Source organism: Lepidochelys kempii, chromosome 23 (genome assembly GCF_965140265.1).
Source record: "Lepidochelys kempii isolate rLepKem1 chromosome 23, rLepKem1.hap2, whole genome shotgun sequence".
NCBI lineage: Eukaryota > Metazoa > Chordata > Testudines > Cheloniidae > Lepidochelys > Lepidochelys kempii.
The window spans coordinates 245,986-273,684 of record NC_133278.1 but is presented as its reverse complement, the minus strand read 5'-3'; the positions used below and the strand labels follow the sequence as shown (position 1 = coordinate 273,684).

The following is a 27,699-nucleotide window of genomic DNA, read 5'->3' as shown; positions in this document are numbered from 1 at the left end:
CCTTCTCCAGCCGCATGAGTTCTATCTGTCTTTCATGTTCCCTTTGTTTTTCCTCAGCCTGAAATTTGGCTAATTCCAGCTGTAGTCGAGCTGAGGATTTGGTCATTCTAACCTCTCTGTTTTTAACTAACTTTACACCTGAGGTTTAGAAATAAACAAACAAAACTTGGCTGTAAAATTTTGCTGTGCTGGAATAGAATACCTATTCTCTGATAGTGATTGTCAGCCTACAGAAAAAGACAATTCCCTTGTCTCTGCTCTGGGCCCAAATTAAAGCAAAAAACCTCCAACTACTTGGAAACCTGCTTACCCAGCCCAACGAAGAAAAAAAAAAATTTCTTTTCAAACCTGTGCTCCTTGTAAAACAAAAAAAAAAAATCAAAATCCTAAAAAAAACCCTGCCACTTTTGTCTCCAGGCAAATGGGTAGAGCACACACCCCCTATTTACTTTTAGGAAGAAAAGAAAAAAAAAAAACAAACCTCTGGGTTGGAAGACTGTGAATTTCCCTGCAGGAGTTAAGTACCCTGCCTCCAGGCAAATGAAACCTGCAATTCACAAGATAATCCCCTTTTGTCTCTGCTTGGCCACAAAGCAGAGAGAAACCAAGCTGCTTTCAGTTTCAAAGCTGCCTTCTGGACTTCCTAAAAATTCCTTTTTAAAATCTGTATTTCTAGTTCAAAAAATCTCAACTGGATCTCAAAATGATTTCAGGTTAATCCCACCACTGTGCCACCATGTCAAGGTTCCTCCCCCACTCTGAACTCTAGGGTACAGATGTGGGGACCTGCATGAAAAACCTCCTAAGCTTATCTTTACCAGCTTAGGTCAAAACTTCCCCAAGGTACAAAATATTACCCCCGTTATCCTTGGAATGGCCGCTACCACCACCAAACTAATACTGGTTACTGGGGAAGAGCTGTTTGGACGCGTCCTTCCCCCCAAAATACTTCCCAAAACCTTGCACCCTACTTCCTGGACAAGGTTTGGTAAAAAGCCTCACCAATTCGCCTAGGTGACTACAGACCCAGACCCTTGGATCTTAAGAACAATGAACAATCCTCCCAACACTTGCACTCCCCCTTTCCTGGGAAATGTTGGATAAAAAGCCTCACCAATTTGCATAGGTGACCACAGACCCAAACCCTTGGATCTGAGAACAATGAAAAAGCATTCAGTGTTTTACAAGAAGACTTTTAATAAAAAATAGAAGTAAATAGAAATAAAGAAATCCCCCCTGTAAAATCAGGATGGTAGATATCTTACAGGGTAATTAGATTCAAAACATAGAGAACCCCTCTAGGCAAAACCTTAAGTTACAAAAAAGATACACAGACAGAAATAGTTATTCTATTCAGCACAATTCTTTTCTCAGCCATTTAAAGAAATCATAATCTAACACATACCTAGCTAGATTACTTACTAAAAGTTCTAAGGCTCCATTCCTGTTCTGTCCCTGGCCAAGACGACTACAGACAGACACACAAACCCTTTGTTTCTCTCCCTCCTCCCAGCTTTTGAAAGTATCTTGTCTCCTCATTGGTCATTTTGGTCAGGTGCCAGCGAGGTTACCTTTAGCTTCTTAACCCTTTACAGGTGAGAGGAGCTTTCCCCTGGCCAGGAGGGATTTCAAAGGGGTTTACCCTTCCCTTTATATTTATGACAGAGTCTGTTTTCAAAGTTTTTTTGTTGAATAATTGCGACTTTTAGGTCTGTAATTGAGTGTCCAGGGATGTTGAAGTGTTCTCCAGCTGGTTTTTGAATATTATAATTCTTGATGTCTGATTTGTGTCCATTTATTCTTTTGCATAGAGACTGTCCGGTTTGGCCAATATACATGGCAGAGAGGCATTGCTGGCACATGATGGCATATATCACATTGGTAGATGTGCGGGTGAACGAGCCTCTTACAGTGTGGCTGATGTGATTAGGTCCTATGATGGTGTCCCTTGAATAGATATGTGGACAGAGTTGGCAACGGGCTTTGTTGCAAGGATAGGTTCCTGGGTTAGTGTGTTTTGTTGTGTGGTTGCTGAAACTGAATACAAGTAAATCTCAGCCTCGGAGATATTTCAATAAGCTTCTTTCACAGACTAGACTCCTTCCTAGTCTGGGCCTAATCCTTTCCCCTGGTACAGTTCTTGTTCCAGTTCAGGTGGTAACTAGGGGATTTTTTATGACTGGCCCCCTTTCATAGCTTTGGCCCAAGGCGGAAATCCTTTGTCTCTCTGGTTCCCACCCCTCCTTCTAAATGAAAAAGCACCAGGTTTAAGATGGATTCCAGAATCAGGTGACATGGTCACATGTCACTGTAAGACCTCATTCTTCATTACCCACAGGCTGGCCCCCATGTCCACAAGAAGGCTTGCAGGTAAATAAACCATATTCGGCCAATTGTCCTAGTCAATGGGTGCCATCAAGATTCTAAACCACCATTAATGGCCCACACTTTGCATAATTACAATAGGACCTCAGAGTTAACTTCATATTTCTAGTTTTAAATACAAGAATGATACATACATACACATAGGATGAACACACTCAGCAGATTATAAACTTTGTCAGGATACCTTCCAAGAGACCTTTCGCATAAAGCGTATTCCAGTTACATTCTATTCACATTCCAAGCATATTTTCATAAAGCATATGGAGTGCAACATCACAGTAAGAAGAAAAGGAGTACTTGTGGCACCTTAGAGACTAACCAATTTATTTGAGCATGAGCTTTCGTGAGCTACAGGTCACTTCATCGGATGCATACCGGACATTTCCACGGTATGCATCCGATGAAGTGAGCTGTAGCTCACGAAAGCTCATGCTCAAATAAATTGGTTAGTCTCTAAGGTGCCACAAGTACTCCTTTTCTTTTTGCGAATACAGACTAACACGGCTGTTACTCTGAAACCAACATCACAGGGTGGCACAATAGTGAGAGGCAGGCAGTTGCTTACAGAGTGTTTCTAATACTTACAAGGTGTTATATACTGACAGTATTTATAGGGCCAGCAATAATATAGACACACACAGCTTCCTTCTCCTTGCCAATTCACATTAAAAAAGGACGTTAATAACCATTAACTGTATTAGAGCTCTTGTTAAGTTTGTTGAATTGAAAAAGCTTCCTACGGGAAGAATAATGGACAGGGCAGTTTCTCATAGCAACATGACCTCTGCCCACTGTTCCTTCACCACCTGTCTGGAGGTGCTGCTTCTAAGCTGTGAGAAGAGAGTTTGGTTGTCTTGCCTAATTGCTGGCTTCTGTACATGGATTTCTGACAAGGGGATTAAATTTTAATATATGGACATCTGAACATTCTGAGATGAACTGATCCCACCCCTTACAAGGCCTGTAGAAATACCTTCAGGTGGCAGCATTTTATCAACCTAGAATTGTCTAAATAAGTAGAGCCCTGCAAATCCATGGATATCCGCTTTATATCCATGGATATCCACATGTTTGCAGATCAGATGCGGATCCAAGTTTGGTATCCGCGCAGTGCTCTATAAATAAGAGGTGAAAGTCAAATAGTTAATCTAGGCTCACCAGCTGGTAAATTCTGAGACCCCCACAGTATGATGCTGCAGCAGTGGGTTTTCACCTGCAGTTTTGTTTGTTTTGTATTTATACTTCACACCTGATAAATGAATGATTTTTCTATGATTGCGTGGTGCAGTGTTTTGCGAACCTGATCTTGGAAATTCTTTGGGATAAAATAGTGGCTTAGTTGGTGGGGGCCAGGGGCATCCAGAATGTGAGAAATAAGCTCTGGGTATTAGATAGGTTTCAGAGTAGCAGCCATGTTAGTCTGTATCCGCAAGAAGAAAAGGAGTACTTGTGGCACCTTAGAGACTAACCAATTTGCGCATAAGCTTTCGTGAGCTACAGCTCACTGTAGCTCACAAAAGCTTATGCTCAAATAAATTGGTTAGTCTCTAAGGTGCTGTTAGGGGGCTTATTCCTTCACCCACTTAACTTCCCTGGTCCTTCGCGCATGAACAGAGAGCAACAATACCCGAAGTCCAAAGGTGCAAACAATTCGATGTTTATCAGGGTGAACTTCCAGCAAGCATGATTCCCGTTTCCTTCCTTAGTATCCTCCTTCCCAGCTCTGACACCACAGAGCCTTACACCTGTGTCCCTGTTCCCATTCCTGCCCTTAGCCAAACATGATTCCAATTTCCCCAGCCCCATTCCCTGTTCCCATTTCCCCTTTTAGCAAAACATGATTCCAATTTTCTTACCCTGTTCCCATTTCCCACACCCACTCACTTCCTCATTGACTACAGATTATATAGTAAAACTTGAGTTCTGCTTAGCTATACCTTAACCAATCATTTTCCTGAAATTTAACTAACCAATCCTAACATATTGTAACATGATTATGTACCCAATTATATCCCACCACCTTAATTAGTTTACACCCAGCAAAATTAATTATACAGCAGACAGAAACAATCACAGAACCAGACAGATTATACAGACAAACAATAGCAAAGTGGGAACTATAATGACAAGACAATACAGAAGTGAGGATTTCACATCCCAGCTATTGATAAGTGAGTTCTTGCGAGACAGAATGCTATCAAACTAAGTTTCCTTTTACATTTTCTAGGCACTTCCCTTTCTCTGGAGGTGATAGGAATACAGTCCTGTCCTGATAGTGCCAAACAGCCCAATAGCACCTTATTTCAATGTGACTAGTTTGGAATGTGAGGATGTGACTGTTCACTTCCTAGCTTATGGCTGCCTCTGCTGCTTAGCCAAAGGCCTTAGCCTAAGAACAGGGCCTCAGACTGTCACAGCAAGAGAAGGCCCTTACACAGGCAGACAGTGATTTTGATTCTTTCTTTTGTACCTCTATAACTAGCCAAGTGATAGGAATACACCTAAATTCTTAGAGTATAGGCCTTTACAGACAGGCCTGAATATCTTTGTCCTAACAGGTGCCACAGGTACTCCTGCTCTGGGTATTGTACAGCTACAAGTCAAGAGTTTGATATTTCCTTCTCCTTTGCCATTGAAGGTTTGCAGACTATGCAGTTTTAATTGTCTGGCTGCCTGCAGGGAGTTGAGCCAGTGCTGGTGCCCCACCTTTGCTCTTGTGAGGTTTTCTTTCTGGCTAAAACTTCAGCCACACCTAATTCTTATTACTCTCCTCCTTTCAGTGTGTTTAGCACATTTCCTCGGTCCTCTTATCCTTCAACATTTTTATTCTGGGTGATCAATTGCTCATGAATGTGAGGTGCTATAGCACAGGGTGTAAGCCGGAAGCTATCAAAATTCCTTCTGGGAGGGCAGGGGGAAGGGTAAGATGGGGAGAAAAGTGAAGCTAGGACCAGGCCACACTTGGATAAGGAAACCATCCTCTTTTCCTATCCCCCAAAGGGAAACCCAGGATGCTACAGGAAGTGCGTTTGCTGTTACAGCAGCAGACCTTCTAATGCTGGGCTTTCAGATGTGCCTGCCAGTATATGGGGAATCCTGCCTCTGGCTGCTTTCCCCACTCCCCTGTCTCCTCCATCAAGAGAGGCAGTTAACCCCCACCCCTCCAGCCTCATATGTGCACTCAAGATCCTGGAGGAGTCTTTGGATAGGGGAAGGGGTAGATGGAGCAGCTGACCCTAATTGTTCAAGTGGGGAGGAGGGGCACATAATTGCTTAGGATTGTTCTGTTCTCCCCGTTGCCTCCCAGTGAAAACTGGGTTGGTTCCTCTCCATTTCCTCTCTCCCTGATGCTGTAGGCCTGGGAGAAGAAAGGTAAAGAGACCCTGGAGCTGCCCCGCTCAGACCTGGCAGTGTCTGTGCAGGAATTTCCCAGCTGTAGAAGCAGCCAGAGGTGTGGCTAGGGAGGTGTTGAACTGGTACAGGTGTGAGAGTTCCGGGGGAGCGTTAAATGAGTTAGTTTGGAGCTGGAAGACACGTAATTAATAGGGGCTGAGGGACAGACAGATAGAAGGCTGGAGGGGCATGGAATGAATGAATGAGAGTTTGGGGAGAAGTTGGAGCTCTTTGTGCCATTATGCAGTACTTTATGCAGATTTGTGTAACTTTTTGCAAATTAAAAATCTACTTTTTTTGTCACAAAGTGGTGGCAGGTGTGAGTGGCCTGCTTTCCTCACACTCGGTATTACACTGCTTCCAGGTTTTAAGGATTGCTATGGTATCTGAGCCACCCTCTTTTAAGAGAGAGCTAAAATACTCTCTGAATTCTTGTGGTCTTTGCAAGAGTTGGAGGGTGGACATGGATGCCGGTGTCCCGACTAAACTGCAGTCCAGGTAGCTGCATTCCAGCTGTCCAAAGTGCCACATGTGAATCCAGTTGGATACCTGTATGCTTTACGTCCTGCCCCACAGCTGTTGCAGCATCCAGTTTAAACAGCTGCTACATTTTGTTCCAGAGGTGGCAGCATTTCATTGATGGGGGAAGCGCTTGCTGTGTGTATAAAATGCATTGGGATGCAAGACACAATACAAACAAAGAATGCTGCTGTTTGTTAACCTTGTTTCTATTGTGCTGCCCAGTAGTAGGCTCCAGATACAGCTTTTAGTAGCATAGTGATCGAGGCAGTCAGTGCTTCTCCTTGTCCTTGCCCTGAAGCTGTAGGCAGAGTTGCAGGGGTGACAGTGAGTGTGGTTCACTGTGATCTGTGAGGCTATGATTTAGTGTGACATTGCAAATAATTTGCTGGGAGCCAGCTGTAAGGTGCTGCTTGTGTGTGTGTGTCACTACTGCCCTCTGGTGAATGGAATGAGACCTGGTCCAGTGTTTTTACAGGTGAGCCCCAAGAGGGCAGCATAGCAAGCTTTAGTTTCAGGGTCATTCAGGTAGACTGTATCTCACGGAACAAGAAGCCAAAGGCTGTGGGTTCTATCCCCGAAGCCAGGTATTTGCAACATATATTCATATCGTCTCTGTCCACAAGACTAGGAGACTGGAGTTTGTTGTTTGCAAGCTGTGAGTACTGAGGAGAAGGGAAAAGGGCAGACTTACCCCTCTGGTTCTTTTTTGACTCCTGTTACAGTCCTGACCTTCACAACATCCCTTGGTAGTGAGTTTCGCAGGTTGACTGTGCATTGTCTGAAGAATGGCCACTGCTGGCCTAAATAACACAATAAGGGTGTTCCATTCCCATAAATTCTCTGTTGCTGTTTCCGTAACATATTTTGTTTTTTACGGGACCAGGTTGTTAGCCCTATGCCTAACCCCCAACCTGGAGGACCAGGGTGTCTGTTTTGTCTGGCCCCTCCCCCCAAAGACCAATCCGTCATGGCTGAACCTACCAGGAGCAAAAAGCCCCTGCTGACACAGACTCTGGGGATTGTTAGAGCACACAAGCTGTCCTGCCGTGACAAGGCACAGACACCAGAGGACACAAAATGATGCGGCTTATCAGTGGTAAACACTCTCATCAGGAACAAACTAGGACACGTACTAACAACTGAAATATTGAATGTGGTTTAAGCGAAACTTACCTTTACTGGCTTGACAATTTTTATATATATATATATATATATATATATATATATGGAGAAGTCAGGAGCAGCATGGGCCCATAGATGTTAATCTCTTCTCCCACTGTTTGGAAAACAGTGATTCTGAAAAGGACTTGCGGTTATGGCGGGTAATCAACTGAACATGAGCTCCCAGTGTGAAGATGTGGCCACAATGGCTAATGCAACCTTTGGATGTATAAATGGAGGAATCTCAAGTACGAGCATGGAGGTTACATTAACTCTATCTCTGACTCTGGTACAACCACTGCTGGAATATTGTGTCCAATTCTAGTGTCCACAATTCAAGTAGGATGTTGATAAATTGGAGAGGGTTCAGAGAATAGCCCCAAGAATGATTAAAGGATTGGGAATCATGGCATAGAGTGATAGAAACTGATCAAGTCACCCCTTAATCTCCTCTTTGTTGAAATAAACAGATTGAGTTCCTTGAGTCTAAGTAACACATGGAGAACAAAAATTTGATGATAAATGGCTCTTCAGTGTATCAGACAAAGGTATAACACGATCCAGTGGCTGGAAGTTGAAGCTAAACAAATTCAGACTAGAAATAAGGTGCACATTTTTAAGTGAGGGTAATTAACCTTTGGAACAATTTACCGGCTCTGGCAGATTCTCCATCATTGGATATTTTTCTAATCTAAAGGATCCTTAGTGTAAACAGAAATTAATTCACGGTAGTCGTATGGCCTGTGTTATGCAGGAGATCAGGTTAGAGGATCCTTGCTGGCCTTATCTGTATAATCTATATAATTCCTCTGCTATCTGGTGGTGTTAAAACAAGAGCAATACCCTGGTGACACCTAGGATTCTGGGTGGGGAGTCGCATTTTCTGTGCATTTAGATGCACTGAGTTTACTTGGAGGTTGTTGTCGGCTAGTGGGGACCTGGGACTCCTAAATTCTTTGTCCAGATTGAGACACCATAAAGGAGCCTGATTTTCAGGAAGTGCTGATTACTCACTCTCTGAAAACGAGAGCCCCCCAACATCACTAAGAAAATCTCAGCCCATATTCTTATCTGACATGTGACAATTGGGTTTTTGGGGCCCAGGAATGAGAGGAGCCCAATTTAGACATGTCCCTTTCAGAGCACCTGGCGTTGTGGTGTCTCTAAGGCTATGTCTACTGCGGGATTGATGCTGCTGCGATGGATGCATTGGGGTTCGATTTAGCGGGTCTAGTGGATACCCACTAAATCAATGACAGAGCACTCTCTGGTCGACTCCAGTACTCCACCGGGAACGAGAGGAGTAAGGTAAGTCGATGGGAGAGCGTCTCCCATTGACCCAGTGTGGTGTAGATACTGCAGTTAGTCGATCTAAGCTACGTCAACTCCAGCTACTTTATTCACATAGCTGGAGTAGCGTAACTTAGGTCAACTTGCCGTGGTAGTATAGACAAAGTCTAAGACATGAACAGAGCTTCCTAGCACTTACAATATAAGACAAAATATTTAGGTCTGACTGTTCCACAACTATTCCTTCACCTGCTGTAATTAGAAGCTATTTCTGGGTTTTAAAATTACAGACTCTTAGATTCTACTCTCAGGTGAACTTTTCTCTGAATCCCCTGGTGTTATGTCATCAGCAACAGAGAGAATCCTAGACTGTATTTTCTACCCAGTATTATTGCTGGGAGTTAAAGATTTTGCTGTGATCACACATTTTCTGCTGTGCCAATTTTCCTATCGTAAACTTAATACGCATAAGAAATATTAAGCCAACACACTCAGATCAAGAATACCATAAACTTTCCACACCTGCCCGTTGGATGCTGGTTCTCTGTCTCATGTTAAGCCTACTCTAAATATTTTCGGCTTTGTGTGTTTTCTTTGTGTGTGTCAGACAGGAGCTTTGTGTATTGATAAAAATGAACATTTAAGTTCCGTTTAATTAAATTACCCTCTTGAGCAGCCTGACTGATATTTGCAGCTTTTCCTACAGCCCATCTTAAATGTTACAGGACGGTGATACTGTAAAATATAGCATAGGCCAGACCAACTCAAGGGCAAAACTCCCACTGAGCTTCAGTTCGACCAAGGTCTGGCAGAGTTCCTCTGATTTGTTTCATGGGGCGAATCCTGCCCTCAGATACACACATACTGAAATCAATGGGAATTGCACATGTGTGGTGGCAGGTAGAAATGAGCCCCCTTTATAATAGATATTCATCAATATTGATTTAATGTGTATTCTTCTATTTTGAGGACATAAGTGCTGCGTAGTTCTTTTGCTAGCCCTCCATAGATGGGTGCTTTTCACGCCAATACATTTAAAAATTGTTTCATATAAAATGTGTATGTTTGTTATAATTATATAAATTTATATATGTTGCCTAATTTTAAGTACAATGTCTCTAGTTAGTTAAGGCACAAGGCTTCATAGGTCAAAATTGGCTATTTTCATAAGACTATAAAGTAGTAGTGAGACCTCTTGACAAGATTCAGAAAATAGCATGCTAGCTATATATTGGCATTTTCCAGCCAAATGGGCGCTTTAATCACCAAATCGAGGTCTTTAGGGCATCCAGACTAATAAGAAAGTTGCATTTTTTTTTGGTCTATTTTTTTCAGATGCCAGGTGAAAGAGTTTCTTTATTTTGCTGGAGCATTTGGTGAATGTATCTGCAAGACCTCGTTCTGTTGGGTCATACTTTTCAGCTCACTTACCAGGGTCACAAAGAGTTCAGGTAGAAAGATGTTATCAAGTGAAATTTTGCATCTGTCTCGCTCTTTATAAAATAAATAGGGTGATGTTTTGTTTTTTGTTCCCTTTAATCCAACTCCTGTCTTGTTTCCTAAAAGAGCAATTTTCTTCAGAGAGACACATAAGGTGCATCAAATGGTTTGTCATTTTTACCCTATCTGCACTCGCTGACCCTGCTGGTGTGAGGTCTTGCAATCATGGGCCACTGTTCTTCTGGTTCAGGCAGAATGCTCAGCCTGTCTGGCGCAGGGATGGTGTCATATTGCAGCATTGTTTCATTTACTCCAGATTAGAGCTATAGCTGCAGGGGGAAATGCTGATAGAGAGCCCCTCAGATTTCAGTCAGCTCTGGAGCTAATAGTAGTTTACTTCCTTCCCTCGGTGTGAATTTCTGTTTTTAATATAAATAGGCTGGTTCCCAGCACGCTCATTACTCCAGAGATAAACCACATGGATAGATCTAGATCATAGCAGATTATTAGCTAGGATTGTTGGCTATACAGCTGCATGGTGCTGGGGCTGGAAAGGACTCTTTCCTTAAGGCTTTGTGATCTGCATGATCAAGTTGGTATTACTTGAGTCTCACAATTTTCCAGCCATTCAGCATCAGCAAGAGAACTAGATGGGACACGATAATCTTTTAAAGGAATCTTGCTGCTGTAGGCAGTGATCAATGTTAAAGGAACACTGAGGGGTGTCATGAGCACAGTAAGGCCGAAATTATGCAGTCCTCATTGTTACCTGCTCTTGTTCATAGGATCATAGGACTAGCCCTTGAGAGGTCATCTAGTCCAGTCCTCTGCACTCATGGCAGGACTAAGTATTATCTAACCCAGTTGTCGGCAACCTATGGCAGCATGCCATTAAAAATCCTGCCCGGTCTGGCCAGCTCTTCTCCCAACCCCCCCCACCCCCACCCCCCCTTGCAGGGCAGGCAAGCCGCCCCCGCCCGCCTGCACCTTCTCTGATCAGCTGGTGGGAAAAGCAGAGTCGCAGTGCGCTCGCAGTCTCTGCTCCAGGGACCATGGGGAAGGGGGTGGAATCGGCATATCCCCTCCAGCCCCCTGCCATGAGCCGCTCAGGGCAGGGGGCTGGGAGCACCCCCAAGACCCCAGCCCACACCCCCAGCCCTCTGCCCTGACCCTGGCACCCCCTCACACACCCCCAGCCCTCTTCCCTGACCCCTCCACACACCCTAGCCCTGTACTCTGACCCCTGCACCCCCCCACAACCCCAGCCCTGACTCCGGCGCCCCCCCAGCCCTGACTCCTGCACCCTACTCACACCCCCCCCAGACCCTTGCCCTGAGTCCTGCACCCCCTCCCATACCCAGCCCCCCCACATCCCATGCCCTGACTCTTGCACCCCCCAAATCCCCACGAAACGGGAGCTCCTGCGCACGCACACACTCCCACCTGCACCGCTCGCACCAAACGGGAACTTCCTAGGTAAGCGCTCCACACCCAAACCTCCTGCCCCAACCCTGAGCCCCCTCCCTCATTCTAGCTCCTGGCTAGACCCTGCACCCCACCCCCAGTACTCAGTGCATGCCCACCCTCATCTCAGTGCAAAGAGAGGAAGAGAATGGCTAGAACCAGGGAGAAGGTAGGTACCTACTTTATGTGGACAGGACCAGGACTCCAGACCAGCAGCGGGGCTCGCAACCGGGACCCGGGCTGGCAGGAGCCGGCGGATGGACCCCCAGAGTGGCAGCGGGCTGAGCTGCTCAGCCCACTGCTGGTCTGGGGTCCTGGCCGCCGGCCCCGCTCAGCCCGCAGCCGGTCTGGAGTTCTGGCTGCCAGCCCCTTGCCAGCCGGGCTCCTGGCCGCAGGCCCCGCTCAGCCTGCTGCCGGCCTAGGTGAACGGAACCCCAGGCCGGCCGCGGGCTGAGCGGTCTGGCGGTGTAAGATCAGCATTTTAATTTAATTTTAAATGAAGCTTCTTAAACATTTTGAAAACCTTGTTTGCATATGGCAATAGTTTAGTTATATAATATATAGACTTATAGCGAGAGCCCTTCTAAAAAACGTTAAAATGTAGTATTGGCATGTGAAGCCTTAAATTAAAGTGAATAAATGAAGACTCGGCACACCACTTCTAAAAGGTTGCCAACCCCTGATCTAACCCATCCCTGATGCGTGTTTGCCCAACCTGCTCTTAAAAATCTCTAATGACAGAGATTCCACAACCTCCATGGGCAATTTATTCCAGTGCTTAATCACCCTGACAGTTAGGAAGTCTGGTCTAAACCAGCTTTGCTGCAATTTAAGCCCATTGCTTCTTGTCCTATCCTCAGAGGTTACGGAGAACAATTTTTCTCCCTCCTCCTTGAAACCTTTTATATACTTGAAAACTATTACCATGTCCCCATTCAATCTTCTCTTCTTGAGACTAAACAAACCCAATTTTTTCAACCTTCCCTCATAGGACGTATTTTCTAGACCTTTAATCATTTTTGTTGCTCTTCTCCGGACTTTCTCCAATTTGTCCACATCTTTCCTGAAATGTGGCGCCCAGAACTAGACACAGTACTCCAATTGATGCCTAATCAGTGCAGAGTAGAGCAGAAGAATTACTTCTGGTGTCTTGCTTACAACACTCCTGCTAATACAGCCCAGAATGATGTTTGCTTCTTTTTTTTCAGCGGCGTTACACTGTTAACTCATATCTTTCAGTTTAATAACAAATAAGCAAGTTTCTAGTCCTCATGGTTGCAGAGGGAAGCTTGAAAACATGAAGTCTGAACACTCAAAAAAATAGAAGACAAGGACCCCAAAAGACATTTTCTTAAAATCATGAGGTTTTTTAAAATCTCATGATTTTGGTGAGCCAGACTCCTGTTATTTGAATGCAGAAGGTTGGCATTCCAGTGTAAAAGTAGCACCTTACTCTTGGAGTGACAGGAATCTCCAGGAGCAAAGAGCAGGATTCAGCATGTAGTTTCTCCTGTTATATTTGTTGTTACTACAGGATGTTAGCATGAAAACGGAGAATAACAGAATAATAGCAGTTGTGTAGGGCTTTGTATATACAAAAGACTGTACAAAAGGCATTTGCAAATCACAGAATTCCTGTAAGGGAAGTCAGTGTGAGACTGCTGCTTTATTAAGTGAAACATTATCATTTCACTGTTCTCTTGACGTATCCACCAACCCCATTTGTTTATTGAATCTACCTGTTGCTTCTAATCATATGCTAAGATTACAAGGTCTTTGGGGGCCGGGGGACTGGACTGCTATGCTACCTGTCTAGTACAATTGGGACTTGTTGGATCCTTGCTTGGCAGGGTGGATAAAAATCAATGATTTTTTTAAAACAATCAAAATATTGGATTTTTTTTAATAAAATGCTTTTTGAGGAAAAAACCTATCTAAAGATAATTTTAATTAAGATATTTTATAACTCAAAGATATCTCATCATGGAATAGGGATTAAATTCTAATTCTATGTAGTATGAGACAATATATTAATGTAATATTTAAGAAAAGTTTTGTAAATGAGTTCCAATAGTTCATGGATTAGGGACCCAATTTTATGGGGTTCCATGGGCTTCTGTATAGATTATTTAGGTTCATCTTTCTATGTACCCAATGGGACTCAGTGCTCAGTCTAGAAGATACCATCAGAGATGCTTAGGGCATGGCTACGCTTGCAGATGTAGAGCGCTTTGAGTTAAACCTGCCTTCGGAGAACGCAGTAGGGAAAGCACTGCAGTCTGTCCACACTGACAGCTGCAAGCGCACTGGTGTGGCCACTTTTGCAGTACTTGCAGCGGTATTGGGAGTGGTGCATTATGGGCAGCTATTCCACAGTGCACCTCTTCCCATTCTGGCACTGTGGCTTGTGGGAAGGGGACAGGGGGTGCGGGGCACTCTGGGTCCTGTCCCAAAGACCTGTGATGCATCGGTTTGCATCCCAGCAATCCCTGTGCTTCCGTCCACATTTGGCGCCATCTTTCAACTTTTTTTGTACTGTGCACTCTGTCTTCTCTTTCAGTCTGCGGGAATGGAGCCCGAACTGCTGAGGAGTATGCTGACAAGTCTCGCTAGCATGTCACATCTGGCAGTCGAGTTATTCCTTATGATCCAAAGTGACAGTGAGGGCTCTGATGATATCGACTCAAGTAATGCATATGACATGAGTTTGCTTGTGGCATTCACGGACATGCTCACCACCGTGGAACGCCGCTTTTGAGCTCGGGAAACAAGCACTGAGTGGTGGGATCACATAGTCATGCAAGTCTGGGATGATGAGCAGTGGCTGCAGAACTTTCGGATGAGAAAAGCCACTTTCATGGGACTGTGTGATGAGCTCGCCCCCACCCTGCGGTGCAAGAACACGAGATTGAGAGCTGCCCTGATGGTGGAGAAGCGGGTGGCTATTGCAATCTGGAAGCTGGCAACTCCAGACGTCTACTGCTCGGTCGTTAACCAGTGTGGAGTGGGAAAGTCGACTGCTGGAATTGTGTTGATGCAAGTTTGCAGGGCCATTAATCGCATCGTGCTCAGAAGAACCGTGACTGTGGGTAACTTGCATGACATTGTGGATGATTTTCCACAAATGGGTTTCCCTAACTGCGGAGGGGCGATAGATGGCATGCGCATTCCAATTCTGGCACCAGCCCACCTAGCCTCCGAGTATATTAATTGGAAGGGGTATTTCTCTATGGTTCTTCAGGTGCTTGTGGATCACCATCGGTGTTTCATTGACATTAATGAAGGCTGGCCCGGAAAGGTGCATGATGCACGCATCTTTTGGAACGCTGGCCTATTCAGGAAGCTGTAAGCTGGGAGTTTCTTCCCAGAAGATCACCGTAGGGGAAGTCGAAATGCCCACTGTGATCCTTGGAGACCCCGCTTACCCTTTAATACTATGGCTCATGAAACCCTACACAGGGAGCCTTGACAGCATCAAGGAGCAGTTCAACAACAGGATGAGCCAGTGCAGAATGACTGTGGAGTGTGCTTTTGGCCATTTAAAGGGCCGCTGGCGCGCTCTGTATGGGAAGTTGGACCTGGCTGATGACAGCATCCCAACAGTTATATCCGCGTGCTGTACCTTCCATAACATTTGTGAAGGGAAGGCTGAACGATTCACTCAGGCATGGAACTCGGAGTTTCAACACTTGGAGACTGAATTTGAACAGCCAGAGAGCAGGGCTATTAGTGGGGCCCAGCATGGGGCTGCAAGGATTAGGGTTGCCTGGAGGGAGCAATTTGAGGCTGAAAGCCACCAGAAATGTCTGGTGCTCTGCACGGGAATGAAGTGCAGTGGTTCCAATGTTGTTAGGAATCTGTGTTTGCTAAGTTGACTTGCAGTGCCTGTTTCTTTCCTGGGCTAAGGTGTCTTTTACTTTATGCAATAATAAAGAATGTCTTCAAAGCCAAAAAATCCATTTATTGAAAAGAAATGCAACTGCTTGGGAAACAAAGGGCAAGGGGGTGGGGTGGGGAACGGTATAATCACAGATTTGTGTATGTCCTGTTCTCATACTCAGCCTTCCTGTTTGGAGTGCTGTGCAAAGAGTGCTGCACTTCAGGATGGCTATACTGCAAGGTGATGGGGGTTGAATGCTGTGGGTAAGGATCGTAGTTTTCAGGGCTGGGTGGTGAAGCTACAGGTGTTGGAGGCAGCTGGTGGAGGTAAGAACCCAGATGTTGGGGAAAGTGGGTTGGAGGTGACATGGGGGCATCAGGGAAAGAGTTTTGGGACAAGGGCTGCAGGGGGGGTTGGGTATGGTAGTGCTCTGCCTGCATGTCTACAAGCGCCTGGATAGAGTCCGCTTAGCACTCCATTGTGCTTATCAGCCGATCCGTGCTTTGCTGCTGGAGCACCGTGCTTTTGTGTCAGCGCTCCTCATTCTGCTGGTGCATCCTCCTTTCACTGTCCTGCCACCTCTTCACTTTTTGATTTTCATTAGTTGAATGCTGCATTACTTTATGCAACATGTCTTCCTTGCTTCTACGTGGCCTCTTTCTGATTCTTGGGAGTCTTTCGGCTGGTGATAATACAGATGGCTGAGATCTCAAGGTTGCATCTGTAAAGGCAAAATGCAACACTGAACAGAGGCAGCATTGTTCACACCAGACAGAGCAATGATTCCCCCATACTTAAGGGCAAGCACAGTCTACACAATAGCATAATTTGCTCGTCCCAAAGCAAGCACACATAACCCACGGGAGCCCCAAAATGGTGAGTAAGCACAGGGTCAAGTGTGACTGATTGTTTCATGGCTGTACTATCCTCTGGGTTTCTGTGCCTTGGGGAGAGCCAACAGCCTCAGGGGGCCCCTATACTGAATGCTGTTCCCACATTTTCCACAGGAGTTCGTCCTGGAAGATATCTCACTGCTGAGGGTGACCTGAGAAGCAAGGGAGGGTCTTCTGCTGCAATGCAGATTCCATCCTGGCCCTTATGGAGCTTGCCTGTGTGCAGCATTGGTTCCCCCGTCCCTCACAGCACAGTGGCGCGGACAAGTTAGCCTTACTGGGACAAGGACCACAGTGGCATTCCCGAGAAACCTGTGCAATCTCATTGCCCAAGTTCTGGATGAGACCTTTGAAGAGATCACTGAGGCCGATTACCGCGATCTGAGAGAGCACATCAACGCCCTATTCTGCACTGAGGCATGCATGCAGCCCTAACCCTCCTCACCCCAAGAGCCCCCACTGAATAACTTCCTTCCCAAAATAAAAGCCACTTACTGGGAACCTCCTCTGGTGTTTGTCCTTCCCCAAGCACCGGCCGCTGCGACTGGCTACCTTCCGCCTGGCTTGCGAACAGCTCCTGGCTGCATGCATCTAGGGATGACTGGCTGTCTTCCTCCTCCTCAGCACCCTCACTCTCGCTTTCTTCCCCCTCCTCCTCCTGCCTTGTTGCACTAGGCTCTGAAGTGTCCATGGTGGTCTTCGGAATGGAGGTGGAGTCACCCCCAAGTATCGCATCCAGCTCTTTGTAAAAATGGCAAGTTGCGGGGGCAGCACTGGAGCGGCTGTTTGCCTCGTGGGCTTTGCGGGAAGCATTCTGCAGCCCCTTCACTTTAATCCTGTGCTGCAGTGCGTCCCGGTCATGGCTCCTTTCCATCATGTCCCTTGATATCTGCCCAAAGGTATCGTAATTCCTATGGCTGGAGTGCAGCTGGGACTGGACAGCTTCCTCCCCCCAAACACATATGAGGTCCAGCACCTCGCCATTGCTCCATACTGGGGATCGCCTAGCACGTGGAGGCATGGTCACTTGGAAAGATTCACTGAGAGCACTCCACTCCTGGCTGAGCAAATAGGAAGGGGATTTTCAAAATTCCCAGAGAATTTAAAGGATGGGTCTGACGGTTGGTCACCTGAGGGCAGGGCACTAGAGTTCAAAGTGATGACCAGAGTGGCTAGAACAGACGTTGTGGGATACTTCTGGAGGCTGATCAGAGCGCACTAACAGAACAGGGTGTCCACACTGGCGCTGCGGTGCTCCAGCAGGGGCGCATCAACCGTTATTCCACTTGCCGAGGTGGATTACCAGCAGTGCTGTAGCTGCAGCTGCGGAGTCAGAGTGCTCCATGTGCCTTGCCAGTGTGGACGGGTAGTGAGCTGGACGGGGCTCCTTTAATGCGCTGTAACTCGCAAGTGTAACCAAGCCCTTAGTTTCGCAGTTCTCAAACTGTGGATTTGTGTCTCCAGAGATAACATGCTTGTAAACAGCAAAAATCTTTCAAAGTAAAGAATATATAGAGGTGAAAAGAAAAGGAGTACTTGTGGCACCTTAGAGACTAACCAGTTTATTTGAGCATACGCTTTCGTGAGCTACAGACCTCAACCCTATTGTCCCTCTGCAAATTTGTGTACACGGAGTCAATCCCTTACCTCTCTCTAAAACTGCAATGAATAGAAGATTGTTGGGGGTGGAATAGATCTGGACAAATAGAAGCAGCCTGAAGATAAATGTGAGAAGGGAGGGACAGGCAGTAGAAACAAAAGTGAAATTGTTTGAGCAGAATATTCCAGAAGTCTTGAGGTCTTTCTGAGTGTAACCTTCATTGATTTGAGATCTACCGTATCATTCTCTCACTAGAAGGGAAAACCTATAATGGCAGCAGGCCTTAAAAGAGACCCAGTTGGGTCTCATCTATCTCTGAGCTGTGAAGAATATGTATTAAGGTTATAACAAACAACAAGAATGCACTTTTATGTAGAAATCCATGATTAAATAGTCTTCCTGACTAATGATTTAAATCAAATCCACCCTGTTGCTTGGGTATGTAGCTGGAGGCAGGGCACCACATGGAGATTCAGTAGACCTAGGTTTTATTTGCAGCTGTGCCATTGGCCTGCGGGGTGACCTTGAGCAAATTGCTTCATCTCTCAGTGCCTCGGTTTCCCCTCCCATCTTCTACCTGTCTTGTCTCTTCAGGTTAAGTTTTTCAGTGTTGCAACTGTCTCTTACGATGTGTCTGTACAGCACCAAGCACAAAGGGGCTCCTGGGTGCTGCTGTTAAATAAGTAAGGGCTGCATTTAAACGCTTTAGAATCTGTTTGGAGCTGTTTCCAAGATGTATGTTTCATTCTGACATCTCTAACATGGAAGCAGGCTTTTATCCATCTAACCCACATGTCAGCTCAGCATGTAATGGGTATGAGTGTTAAATTAATCTCAGTGACTAATTTTACATTTGAAACAGTTCTCTAGATCACCAGATGGCTGCCAACAGCAGCCTCCAGCTTGGCTGAGGCTTGCACTTTTGCTGGGCACCCATCCGGTTCAGAAGACCTCAAGCAGGGTTTGATATGGTGCTGCTTATAAATGTCCTACCTGCTGCTCCTCTGTCAAGATGGTGTCCTGATTTCACATATTTAATCCATTAAAATTGCTGCAAAGGTCTTAGCCCCCTGCAGTTTGTAACGTACACGTGTGTGGTTTTCTTCTTAAAAAATTTAGCATATTCTCATTATGACACCTTAAGTTTGTTTCACTCTCTCAAATGCCATGCCTCCCTCTCAGAATGTTCTCACTTGACTTAAAAAGAAAAGGAGGACTTGTGGCACCTTAGAGACTAACCAATTTATTAGAGCATAAGCTTTCGTGAGCTACAGCTCACTTCCTCAGATGCATATCGTGGAAACTGCAGCAGGCTTTATATATACACAGAGAATATGAAACAATACCTATTCCCACCCCACTGTCCTGCTGGTAATAGCTTATCTAAAGTGATTTCCAGCACAAATCCAGGTTTTCTCACCCTCCACCCCCCCAACACAAATTCACTCTCCTGCTGGTGATAGCCCATCCAAAGTGACAACTCTTTACACAATGTGCATGACAATCAAGCTGGGCTATTTCCTGCACAAATCCAGGTTCTCACATCCCCCCCACCCCCATACACACACAAACTCACTCTCCTGCTGGTAATAGCTCATCCAAACTGACCACTCTTCAAGTTAAAATCCAAGTTAAACCAGAACATCTGGGGGGGGGGGGTAGGAAAAAACAAGAGGAAACAGGCTACCTTGCATAATGACTTAGCCACTCCAAGTCTCTATTTAAGCCTAAATTAATAGTATCCAATTTGCAAATGAATTCCAATTCAGCAGTTTCTCGCTGGAGTCTGGATTTGAAATTTTTTTGTTTTAAGATAGCGACCTTCATGTCTGTGATTGCGTGACCAGAGAGATTGAAGTGTTCTCCGACTGGTTTATGAATGTTATAATTCTTGACATCTGATTTGTGTCCATTTATTCTTTTACGTAGAGACTGTCCAGTTTGACCAATGTACATGGCAGAGGGGCATTGCTGGCACATGATGGCATATATCACATTGGTGGATGTGCAGGTGAACGAGCCTCTGATAGTGTGGCTGATGTTATTAGGCCCTGTGATGGTGTCCCCTGAATAGATATGTGGGCACAGTTGGCAACGGGCTTTGTTGCAAGGATAAGTTCCTGGGTTAGTGGTTCTGTTGTGTGGTATGTGGTTGTTGGTGAGTATTTGCTTCAGGTTGCGGGGCTGTCTGTAGGCAAGGACTGGCCTGTCTCCCAAGATTTGTGAGAGTGTTGGGTCATCCTTTAGGATAGGTTGTAGATCCTTAATAATGCGTTGGAGGGGTTTTAGTTGGGGGCTGAAGGTGACGGCTAGTGGCGTTCTGTTATTTTCTTTGTTAGGCCTGTCCTGTAGTAGGTAACTTCTGGGACTAAACTAAAACCCCTCCAACGCATTAACAAAGCCCGTTGCCAACTGTGTCCACATATCTATTCAGGGGACACCATCACAGGGCCTAATAACATCAGCCACACTATCAGAGGCTCGTTCACCTGCACATCCACCAATGTGATATATGCCATCATGTGCCAGCAATGCCCCTCTGCCATGTACATTGGTCAAACTGGACAGTCTCTACGTAAAAGAATAAATGGACACAAATCAGATGTCAAGAATTATTCATAAACCAGTCGGAGAACACTTCAATCTCTCTGGTCACGCGATCACAGACATGAAGGTCGCTATCTTAAAACAAAAAAACTTCAAATCCAGACTCCAGCGAGAAACTGCTGAATTGGAATTCATTTGCAAATTGGATACTATTAATTTAGGCTTAAATAGAGACTTGGAGTGGCTAAGTCATTATGCAAGGTAGCCTGTTTCCTCTTGTTTTTTCCTACCCCCCCCCCCCCAGATGTTCTGGTTTAACTTGGATTTAAACTTGAAGAGTGGTCAGTTTGGATGAGCTATTACCAGCAGGAGAGTGAGTTTGTGTGTGTATGGGGGTGGGGGGGATGTGAGAACCTGGATTTGTGCAGGAAATAGCCCAGCTTGATTGTCATGCACATTGTGTAAAGAGTTGTCACTTTGGATGGGCTATCACCAGCAGGAGAGTGAATTTGTGTGGGGGGGTGGAGGGTGAGAAAACCTGGATTTGTGCTGGAAATCACTTTAGATAAGCTATTACCAGCAGGACAGTGGGGTGGGAATAGGTATTGTTTCATATTCTCTGTGTATATATAAAGCCTGCTGCAGTTTCCACGATATGCATCTGAGGAAGTGAGCTGTAGCTCATGAAAGCTTATGCTCTAATAAATTGGTTAGTCTCTAAGGTGCCACAAGTCCTCCTTTTCTTTTTGCGAATACAGACTAACACGGCTGTTACTCTGAAACCTGTCACTTGACTTACTATCACTGGGATCTGATTTTCATAATATATTTCATTAGAGAACCATTATCATGGAAAATTGGCTTTTATTAGTAGCGGTCACAGAGCAGCATTAAAAATGTCTGTCCCATTTGTCCCCAGGAGAGAGATGGAATTATGTTTATCCTAAGGGGGGGAAATACTTTATCACAGGTGCATGCAGTATTTCACAGTATCTGCATAAATTTGTTGCTGTGCTTTTTTTTTTTTCTTTGCCTAACGAATTATCTTCAAAGTCCAACTGGCTCCTCTAATAGGGTTACTGGGAAAACCAAACAGAAATAGTTAAATTACTGTAGGAGGAGAAACAGAAGAACAATGCTTAGCTTGCTAGTTTCCTTCTGAAATAGATCTGCTAAGTCCTTATTATTAATATTCTATAGTCGCATCACTCCAAACTAAAATCCCTTCCCCTTAACTTTTAATGCAACAGCCACTTCCTTCTCCCTAAAGCCCTTGGAAATCCTGACAGTGATTTGTTGTTTACTAAATGACCACTGAAAATTTCAAATAGTGCATTGTACAGCTGAGATATAAGGGGCAATCCCAGGACTCCACCACTATACCCTGTCTGAGTAACTTTCCAGCCAGGGACTGCATTTGGTCCTGCTCCTCCTTCATGTTTTTCTGTGACTTATTAGAACATAAGAATGTCCATGCTGGGTCAGACCAATGGTCCATCTAGCCCAGTGTCCTGTCTTCTGACAGTGGCCAATGCCAGGTGATTCAGAGGGAATGAACAATCACCTGTCGCTCACTTCCAGCTTCTGGCAAACAAAAGCTAGGGCCGCTCAGAGCATGGGGTTGCATAGCTCACCATCCTAGCTAATCGCTTATTCTTTACAGGCAAAATTTGCCCTGTGCAGAGGCCTGGTACAAAGCCTGTGCTCTACTTAGGGCCTCAAAATAGTGCTTAAATGGTGCATATGCAGCACACTAGCATAGAGGGCTGTCTCTCCCTCTGGGATCTGATCCACTGGAGGATAACAGCCTACAATATTTGCTGGCTAATACAGGTTTCAGAGTAACAGCCGTGTTAGTCTGTATTAGCCAGAAGAAAAGGAGTACTTGTGGCACCTTAGAGACTAACCAATTTATTTGAGCATGAGCTTTAGCTGTAGCTCACAAAAGCTCATGCTCAAATAAACTGGTTAGTCTCTAAGGTGCCACAAGTACTCCTTTTCTTCTGGCTAATACAGTAACTTTTGTATCTCAGATTGTAGAGGTTGGTGCTGAAGGTCTTAGGTTCAAATCTTTCTGACAACATATGCAAACCTGATGGTGGCCCTCTATTCATTGGAGAATTTCACCTTTTAATAAACATATTTCAGTGATGAGCCTTTCCCCTTCATAGTAGCTTTGAGGGTTTTATAGCACGATGTTTCCCCCATCATGGGATTCCACCAATAAAGTCCTGGGATGTTTAAAAGGAAATAACCGTTATTCTGTAGCAAGAAAAAAATCTCTTAACAAGAAGTTAGAAATAACAATTAACAGCCTTTCTCTTAATGCATTTGGTGTGTAGAAGCAGTCTCTGTGGGCAGCCAGAACATAGGAGTGGCCATATTGGGTCAGACCAAAGGTCCATTCAGCCCAGTATCCTATCTACCGACAGTGGCCAATGCCAGCTGTCCCAGAGGGAGTGAACTTAACAGGTAATGATCTTGTGATCTCTCTCCTGCCATCCATCTCCACCCTCTGACAAACAGAAGCTAGGGTCACCATTCCTTACCCTTATCCAGGAACTAGGAATAGTTTCAGCTGTACTCAAGGGACCAGAGGAAGAGAGATCATGTTGTCAGTCCCTGGAAGGATCAGTGGCTGAAGCTGTCTGACCTTATTTTTCCTTTTAATATATAGATCGGGCTGGTCCTAGCTCCTCTCTGGGGAATCTCTCTCCCTTGCAGTTGATAAAGATTGTGCGCTGCAGTCCTAGGGTTGCCCATAATACCTGCTTTGTCCCTACCTTTCATCCCGGACCAACCTTTGCAGCAGTTCGGATCGCTACCCTCGTACCCAAATATTGGGCCCAACCTACAAGTGTAGGTGGTTGGAAGCTGCACATGTCCCCACGCCTCACTGCTCTGTCTGGGGTGAGAAGGTCAGATGTCTGGGTTCTTCAATTCACAAACTACCCAAGATCTGCTGGAGGCCAGGCCCCTGAAAGTCCCAGCCCTTGTTTGCTTCTGTCCTGTCTCCGATGGGTCCCTCTTCGTTGTAATATGTGAGGGCCTCACAACATTAATGTAATGAGAGAGTGCCTTACAGCCCCCAGTAGGAGAGGGTTAGTATCCCCATTGTACAGATGGGGAGAGAGGAACTCACTCAAAGGCACCTGGGGAATCTTTAGATGAGCCAAGAATTGAACCCTGGCCTCCTAGCTCGGTGCCTTATTCACAAGGCCACCCTGACGGTGCTCTCCAAGCCCCCCCCTCAGACTGAGCATAGCAGATGAGTTTGTTTCTCTGACCCACAGCATTAACATCTGCTGGGAAATCCTATGGATTTGAAGGGAGGGTGCAATGCCGCTGAGAACAGCTGTCCTTCCAGCCTTGCAGACCATGTTATCCCAACATGCAGGGGGTGCCCACAGTGCATCAAGCCTCAGCCCTGGCCTCCGCCCAGGCTGGAATTGCTTGGTGCTCCTATAGACCCCAGCAGAAATAGAGGGGAGCATTTGGCCCATTTTTTGGGATGATTATAAGGGGCATTCCTGGACGCTTGTGATCCCTGGATCCTGGTATTTCTGCGAGCAGCACTGATATGGATATGATACAGATTCCTAGGTACATAGGTAATGTCTTGCAAACTTATTCAGGATTTGGGCAAGTTCTCCATTTATTTTGGCTGGTCTGGCATCCCTGATAATAGTAGAACCGGCTGTCATGTAGAGCATCCATCTTCAGGCCTTGAGCCTCTGTCCATGGCTCCCCAACCCTGGCAGTGTCTGAATGCATCCAATGAAGTGAGCTGTAGCTCACGAAAGCTTATGCTCAAATAAATTTGTTAGTCTCTAAGGTGCCACAAGTCCTCCTTTTCTTTTTGCGGATACAGACTAACACGGCTGCTACTCTGAAACCTGTATTTAACAGAGGCACTCCAGTATCATCTGCTCATCTTATTTATCAGGGCAGTGGCTGACCCAGGGCAGTGCAGTGGCGGTGCTTCACTGGCCTCTGCTGCTTGAAGGTTAAATGAAGGGTATGGATATAAATAGGCAGGGCTAGAAAGGCTCTCAGGACTGTACTCAGACCTGTTCAATGGAAGCAGAGCATGGCCTTCCAGTTACTTTGTCAATTTATTCTCTAGGTCTGTAAGGAGGACTGTAGTAAATGAAACATCATAACATTTCATTTTCCCAGCAAAATTATACGCCAAAAGGTAAGAGGCGCTTGGGCCTTGCAGTCAGAGATCCAATTAAATATGCACAATTTGAAACTAACAGATTGTTCAACCTAATAGCACACCACAGGAGGGAATAACAGACGTCAGCAGACGTGGTCAGTTTGTTGCTAAAGTAAATTGTGAGGACTTTGGAGGAAAGCCCAATTGAAATACTTCCATGCAGCATGAGTTTCCCTCATGGCTGCGTGTAGCATAGAATCATAGAAGCGAAGAGCTGGAAGGGACCTCAAGAGGTCGTCTAGTCCAGTCCCCTGTGCTCAAGGCAGGGCTGAGTACTATCTAGAGTAGGGGTTCTCAACCTTTTTCTCTCTGAGGCCCCCCCAACATGCTGTAAAAACTCCACTGCCCACCTGTGCCACAACAACTGGATTATTTGTTTCATACAAAAGCCAGAGCTGGCATTGGGGGGTAGCAAGCAGGACATTTGCCCAGGGCCCCGTGAAGCTAAGCTGCTCAAGCTTCATTTTGAAACCTGGGTGTCAGAGTGGTGAGACTTTGGCTTTCTGCCCCAGTGAGTCTGAGGCCGGCCCTGCTTGGTGGACCCCCTGAAACCTGCTTGCAGCCCCCCCCAGAGAGCCTCAGACCCCTGGTTGAGAACTGCTGATCCAGACCATGTGTCCATGTCCCGTGCGTGATGCACAGGAAAGCTTCAATTCAGAGGGCAAAAGGAAGATTATAATCATTTATGTTAGGATAGTGCTGAGACCTTGGGTGCTGTACAAAGGCATAGTAAGAGACAGTCCTGACCCCCCACTCCCCCCAAGCTGTGTCTGAATAAACGGTGTAGGAGTAACCGAGGCAGGGAGAGAGGAAGAATTTGCCCAGTGTCACACAACAGGCCCAGTGGGGTGGTTGGGAATAGAGTCACAGAGTTGAAGGCCAGAAGGGATAGCTCGAGTATCTAGTCTGATCTCCTGTATAGCACAGGCCACCAGCACCCCCCAGCAGCTGCACACCAATGCCACAACTGAACAGAGACCAAAGCATTACAAGCCATGGGGGATGAGACTGGTGTGTGCCACAGGCAGAGAATAGGAGGGACCGAGGTTCACCAGTGTCATAATGGCAATGATTGAGTTGTACCCAGTAATCCTGGCAAATGACCTGCCCCCACAGGCTGCTGAGGAAGGTGTTAGTCTCTAAGGTGCCACAAGTCCTCCTTTTCTTTTTGTGAATACAGACTAACACAGCTGCTACTCTGAATTCCTGATGGTCACTGCCGATCTGACCTAGGGGAAATTTCTTTCTGACCCCACACATGGCGATCAGTTAGACCTGAGCATAGGAGCAAGAACCAAGCATCTGGGAGAGAGAATGCTTGGGGCCATGTCAGAGTCCTCCCCTCCACCCCCCATCCCAGTGGCTTTTCTCCAGCCTGATTACCAATCCAGTACCCCGGTCACCACTTAGGAATACCTTCAAGCTGAAGTTTTTCTGAATGTGGTAGAAGACCCTGGAGAAGGATGTTTCTCGGGGCTGGCAGCGTGTGCGGTATTGATAGAACCTTTTCCTACTTTGTGTGACTGAGGAAAAATAGCCCCCATGCTATTAAGGTGATAGCCCTGCTGAGCCCATTGGTTTCAGCACTTACGGGAAGAGGTCGGTGTGTTCATTCAAAGGCCCTTTAATGTTTTCAGCCTACATGCTTCCATGCTGTGTATATCAGATAGGCGCAGAATTACCTGCAGGGACCTCTGGTATCCAGCAATTCACAGACACTGCAGGTGATAGGTTACGGAATCTATTAATTACCTGAAAAGTAAGACTTATCGTATGGTGGTGGGTTTTTTTATGCGCTTGACACATGAATATAATTTTTTTTCTAAACTAGGAAAGGGATTACATCAGCTGGAATGACAGGCAGGCGTTCTGCGCTGCTGCGGGGGGGATGTGGGAGCCCAGCAGCTTTCCCAGGTAATTAAAGAACAACATGGCAAGAGATTCACAATAGGGGAACTGCTGGAATGCTCACAGCTCCTCTTCTTGGCACTCTCTAGCTGGTTTTATTAACAGTCACTGCATTTGTACTACATTTCATCTAAGCCACATCTTTAACTGCCTGGGCATGACTGCTCTGCTAGCATGAGGCATGCCACCTGCTTAGATTGGCATCTTTGCCATTCTGGTAGTGTTTGCCAGACTAGCAGAAATGGGTATGTCTCTCATCCTGATAATTGTGGCACCTAAGAAGTTCCAAAGGAAGGGGATCTGCTCTGAATTGTGCTTCATAAAATTTTTCATCATCTTTGAACCCCAAGTTTTCTGCTGCTCAGCTTTAAACTCACAGAAGCAAAGAAACTTGGACCATGGGACAACTTCACCCCTGTGCAAGACAGCCTTTGTGCAGCATTTAAAGCCCACTTAAATCCTATTTTGAGGGCTTAGGTGGTGCCTATACGGTCCTTTTTCACAGAGGTGAATTTCATCTACAGATATCAAAGTTTTCTCTCTAGCATATACATGAAACTTCTGACGAGCCGCACTTCTAGCCTTTTGACTTGACTAACAGAGACTGTTTTTTGGGTTTTTTTTAAAATTAGTACCTATTTAGATCCTAAAAACCATCCCGTGACTTTACATCCTCTTGAAGGGCTCACGGAAGGAACAGACATAATAGCTTCCTTCTTCAAGGTCTGGGGGAGATTATAGACAGAGTGGAAACTTCTCTTTAGACAAGCATTGTTAATACTTGTCTAAGATTTGAATCATATTCGGTAAGAATTAAGAAGTGGGAGCTAGAATTTGTTCCCTGACATGACCATGCTAATGCTTGGTCCGTTTATGTCAAGAGACAATATTGGTATTGTTGCTAAGTCTTGGAGAGGCAAGAGGATTATCCATAATGCTGTGGTTCATTAATTCCAAGATCTTTGATTGCAGCATATTGGGTTGAAAGGAGAGG

The 27,699-nt window shown here is 45.6% G+C and overlaps 1 protein-coding gene across 11 annotated transcripts in view; it reads left to right on the top strand.

Annotated features, from left to right (window-relative positions):
• The window catches only part of LOC140902052 (leucine-rich repeat and fibronectin type III domain-containing protein 1-like protein), a 264,710-nt gene that overhangs the window by 15,853 nt on the left and 221,158 nt on the right, over positions 1–27,699 (top strand). Inside the window, exon 2 of one of the 11 annotated variants that reach the window (XM_073321679.1) lies at positions 26,629–26,711. The exons of the other annotated variants lie outside the window; for them this stretch is intronic. The gene's annotated coding sequence lies outside the window, so the exon portion shown is untranslated. The remainder of the gene's footprint in view (positions 1–26,628; positions 26,712–27,699) is intronic. 11 annotated transcript variants of the gene reach the window in all.